Source organism: Centroberyx affinis, unplaced genomic scaffold (assembly GCF_046629955.1).
Source record: "Centroberyx affinis isolate AG114_WGS23_722 - 3 ecotype Tasmania unplaced genomic scaffold, CSIRO-AGI_Caff_v1 ptg003652l_1, whole genome shotgun sequence".
NCBI classification, from domain to species: domain Eukaryota; kingdom Metazoa; phylum Chordata; class Actinopteri; order Beryciformes; family Berycidae; genus Centroberyx; species Centroberyx affinis.
The window spans coordinates 39,345-44,869 of record NW_027281557.1 but is presented as its reverse complement, the minus strand read 5'-3'; positions in this window follow the sequence as shown (position 1 = coordinate 44,869).

Here is a 5,525-nt window from a genome sequence, read left to right as displayed (position 1 = left end):
TCTGATCCCTCTCACTGTCTAGGTTAGTGGCACTCATGTGGTTTTCCAAAGGTGACTCAATGAGTGTCACCTTGGTGTTTGAAAGTGAACACTAGATGACATGGCTAAGATAACTTTTGATCTTTCTCTTGCAGCTGCTTCCTTACAGAAAAGGCAGCCACTCTGACACTCAGACGTCTTTCTCTCCACAGCCAACACTATCTCACAGAAAATGACTTGATCAATTTCAGTGTAGCTGCAAGGGGGTCTTCAAAAGAGTAGGGGTTAGTACAGTGTAACTTACTAGGTTTTAAAAGACAGCGAATGGAGGCATCAAAGCCAGAACTTCACACATCTGTGCCGCGGCTCTTCAAAATCTGGAAACCTTGATCAATGATTCCAGCTCCTGTAATACTTAGCCTACTGGAGTTCTGGTCTTATGCTTTCTTGTCTTCAGATAAATGCTTTTTTCTTGCCATGTATGGCACTCTTCTGGTGGACACACACACACATACACACACACACACACACACACACACACACACACACACACACACCGTACCTGTGTAGCCTTTGAAACTGTTGCTTCATGGAACAAAATATTCACCCTCACCATGGCAACAGGCAGAAGCCCCGACTCCAACCACTTTATCCCAGATGTATTTTAATGTAGCAACACTTCACTGGAGTAATGACAGGTATCAATTTCCAAATTAATACAGCGGACACAAATTTCATTTACCAAAGAGCTTCAGTCTCAACAATTTTTCACTTCAAAGTGCTTAGTCAAGTACCTCTCTGGAAATAATTGTGAAAGAGTCCATGGCTTGTCGTGTGTGTTCTAAATGTTTTACAGCCTAATTGGAAATGATTTAATTATGCGACAGATTCACTGAGCTTGTCCAATTCTCTGTATCTTCTCAGATCAGAGTTTTTCTTATCCTTTCTTTATACAACAACAGTATGAAATCCCTCTCAGATTTAATGACCATCTGTGCCATTCATGCTGACAGTGACTACAGCGCCTCTCGGTGTGAGACTTGAACCCACGAGTCAGGTACCTGTCAGCATGAAACACAGCCACACTACCAGCTGATCTTATTCAATAATGCACTCAAGCTTAAGTGGAAGGATAGTATTTTGGCCACAGGAGTAAATTTAACAACAAAAAGCAACACAAAGAACTTACAACACTAATAAAAATCAAATCGAATAAAGAAAAAAGTGTACATACTGTATATCCATATACATCCATATATAAAGTCATATATATCATCCTCATCATGACAACACATACACATATACACACATATACATATACACAGTCAAAAGTTTTAACACACCTGATTGAATGTACTATGTTTTTCATTATCCTTAAAGCTTAAATTTTGATCTAAAGGCTTATGCTTAAATGCTTGAAATGTGTTTCTAATGCAAATACAAATAGTGAAGTTGATGCCTATGTATGAATTTCTTTCCAAAGCCTTTGCCTTTCCATCAAGGCAAAGGCCGGCTACTTTAAAGAATCTAAAATATAAGATGGTTTTGATTTGTTTAACACTTTTTTGGTCACTGCATAATTCCATTTGTGTTATTTCATAGTTTTGATGTCTTAACTATTATTCTAAAATGTGGAAAATAGTCAAAATAAAGAAAAATGTGGTGTGTCCAAACTTTTGACTGGTAGTGTATATACACATGCAGACACACACACACACACACACACACACACACACACACACACACACACACACAAATACAAATTACATTTGCTTTGGCAACATGTAAATAAACTTACTTCATGCCAATAAAGCTACTTTTGAATTGAATTGAAATTGAACGGAAAATTTAAATTAATAAATGTATATAACAAGCAGGAACATAGGCTTACTATAAACATTTGTGAGCGCTATTCCAGTTTACAAGCATTGATAACAAGTATTTTACAATACTATGGAACATGGGAACATTCCTTACCATGTTAAAAATAGTTCTCCATATTGACTGCTCTTCCTTGTAAACTTCAGTTAAATTGGCAGCTGCTTCCATCATGTGTCTCTAATACTGTTAGCGCAGACATACACTGCATTGTTCCAGTTCCGGCTGTATCTCTTGTGTTTAGCCCAGGCTCCTTTCGTAAAAATTTTTAAAAGTCACATTACGAGATCACATCTGATTATACATGCAATTATATGTCCAAGAGACCCTATAAAAGTTTTAACAACCGGATGTAGCCAGACAATGTGGAAAAATGTGCCCTTTTCCTGTTTACAGTGCCAACATAGGTCACATTCTGAAGCATTTGTCATTTTAAATTTAACTGGACTGAAGTAAACAAGGTGCACAAAATTATAACTGATCATTTCGTTTTTAACAGATCTACAGCTTCTTCCAAATGCGAGTCCAATCGTCAGGGTCAAGAGATTTCCCAAAGTCCCTCTCCCAGTTTTTCTGAAGAGCCACCCACTCAGAACCTGCAGAGGAATTATTCAGCATTTTATAAATTTTAGAAGCAATACATTATGCCTCATCTACCATTTCCTCTAGAGTGTATTCAGTCTCTGTCAGTCCTGGTGTAGTCACATTCTCTCCAGGGTAGTTACACAAATGGGATCTACTGTAATTTGCATATATTTAAAAAAAAAATCCTTAACCTCAATTTGAGAATGACCTTTACTGCAATTTCAGTAAAAGTCCATTTTTCTTCCCTGGAAAGGAGCTAAATCATCGAGAGTTTTAATGCCCTTTGCTTCCCAATCCTTATTTCTCTGTGCCTTGCCCCCCCAAAATGAACCAATAGTTATTCCACAAAGGAACGTCAGGAGAGTTTCCCCCTGGGAAATGTATTGGAGCATTTTAGCTGTTTTTGATTATCATTATCTCTACAAACAGGAGCACACCATAACCCTACCGTTGAAGGTTCACCCATCCCTCCCTAAATTAAATTCTGTTGTGGTCACGTCTCCGCCCACAGGACGTGACGAATTGAAACTTAAAGAGCAACTAAACCCCAAACCCAAAGGAAAACAAAGAGACGAGAGAAGAAAAAGATCTAACGCTTCTCTGGACTGTTTTACGTAACAGCTTGTATTTTTGTATTGTGAAATACAAACTGTCACTTAAAACAGTCCAGAGAAGCGTTAGATCTGTCTCTTCTCCCGTCTCTTTGTTTTCCTTTGCTATAAAGCATCACAGACCGGCCAGGCTGGTAAACATGAGCGTGCTGACCGCAGTTTACTGACGTCATCTTATAGGATTTCTGGCTATTGAAGTTGAAATCTTTTAAACCGTTACCTCTCACTGCCATTTGGGGCCGCCACTGTGCAAAGTTGCCCTAGTGCGTTTTTTATCTGAGCCCCAGTCCCCTAATCTTCTATTCTATTCTATTTTATTCTTACTGTGCTCCTCTTCTTCTTTGCAGGCTACTAGTGTAGCTGCCTATTTCACAAAGTTTTGAGATAGATAGATAGATAGCTAGATAGCTAGATACCGTAGATAGATAGATTAAAGAATATCTGTGATCTAATACTTTCAAATCACATATGCATGTACACAGCTCATACTCTCTCTTCTTCTTCTTCTTCTCTCTCTCCCTCTCTCTCTCTCTCACACACACACGCACTGCTCTTACTTTGAAGTGTTCCAGGATTTTATTTTTTCAATTAAAATGAGCTCAGACTGAAGTTAGCTGGCACGCTAATACAATTAGCCAACGTGTTGTAATTGTGTGGATGTTGTTGATTATAGTGAGTGCAATAACTAACTTAACAATGACTTTGAGTACTACTAAAGCTTCCTTTGTATAGCTTTGCTTCAAATTGGCCTCTGGCACATTTAATAAATGATCTCCGTCCACTTTGTGCCTCTCTGAAACTGTAATGAAACAAGCAGGGACATTATCTTGATTAAAATCAATCCCTATTGGATTACACTGAGCTACATGCCCTCGCCTCGCCTCACTCATTAGAATGCCGCTGTGACAGAAATCAGAACGCAGAAGACTCATCAAAACTCTACATGTATATGCATGGATGACTTGAAAGATAATCCCTGGACGCCTCATGATCCAATAGTGCCTTCAAACCTTACTCATGTGACTTGTTAACATGGTATTATTTATTACCCAGCTGGTTTTGCATATTCTCGCACTACTACATTGTCTGCACAAGCCTATGTACTTCACAGTTTGCACAATATGTCACTTTTCAGCCACACGGATGTTAGTGACAAAAATCTGGCAAAGATTGTTTTTAGCTGTTAGTCAACACACTTACGTCTACAGCTTCTAGCACACTGTATGCCACTCAAATGCATATAGCTAGAACATCGAATGGCAGACGTATACAGAATGACGTGTATAGTCTTCTTTGTACAGCTTGCATGGTCCTTGGAGCTTGTGAGTCAGTGTGTACTGAGAAAATGTAGAGCTGTCAATATGTTTCTGAACCAATGTCACCAAGACAAATATCTGTCAAATATGTGTCTGTGTGTGTGTGTATGTGTGCATGCACGCAAATGTGTCAGCTGTTTGACTTGCCTGTACAGCCTTTTGTAAACGTGTTTATGCAAATACAGTTAATTACTGTTACAATCATGATTGGACCAATAATTATCACCTACACAACAAAATGAAAGAAGAGGCAATAGAAAAGAAGGAAGGAAGGAAGCCACATGGAGCAGAATGAAGGAAGGAAGAAAGGAAGGGACAAAATGAAAGAAAAAATGAAGGAAGAAAGGAGGGAGATAGGAAGGAAGGAAGGAAGGGATGGAGGGGAGGAAGATAGGAAGCAAGGAAGGAAGGGAGGGAGGGAGGGAGGGAGGAAGGAAGGAAGGAAGGAAGGAAGGAAGAGAGATAGATGAGGGAGGGAGGAAAAAAGCAAGGAAGGGAGCCACAGGGAGCAGAATGAAGGAAGGAAAGGAGGAGGGAAGGAAAGAAGGAAGGAAGGAAGGGACAAAATGAAAGAAAAAATGAAGGAAGAAAGGAGGGAGATAGGAAGGAGGGAAGGAAGGAAGGGATGGAGGGGAGGAAGGAAGGAAGAGAGAGAGAGATGGAGGAAGGAAGGAAGGAAGGAAGGAAGGATGCAAGGAAGGATGCAAGGAAGGAACGGAGGGTAGGAACGGAGGGAAGGAAGGGGCGAAGGGAAGGAAGGAAGGAAGGAAGGAAGGAAGGAGGTAGGAAAGAAGGAAGCGAACTAATTCACTTTCACGCCGTCGCCTCTGTCCCGTGTAGGCTCGCACTGCCGCGCGCTAGGTTCGTCAGTGAACTCTGTCTCGCGCAGAGCTGCTCGCTGAGCGCAGGCTTGTCTCTCATTACCGCCTCTTCTTCCACACGGTGAGAATTAACGTAACGGCGGACACACAGCGTATCTCCAGCGACAAGGACCCGCGGGGATCCGAGGCACTGAGTCCACCGACAGGCACGTGAAGGAGCCGGTTCCCTCGCACGCACCTAAAGGCGCAGACAGCCCCATTCCTCACCGAGCACCATGGAGAGCGCAGGGAACAGCTCGGCTTTTGATTACCGGAGCCCGTTTCCCAACGTGGGC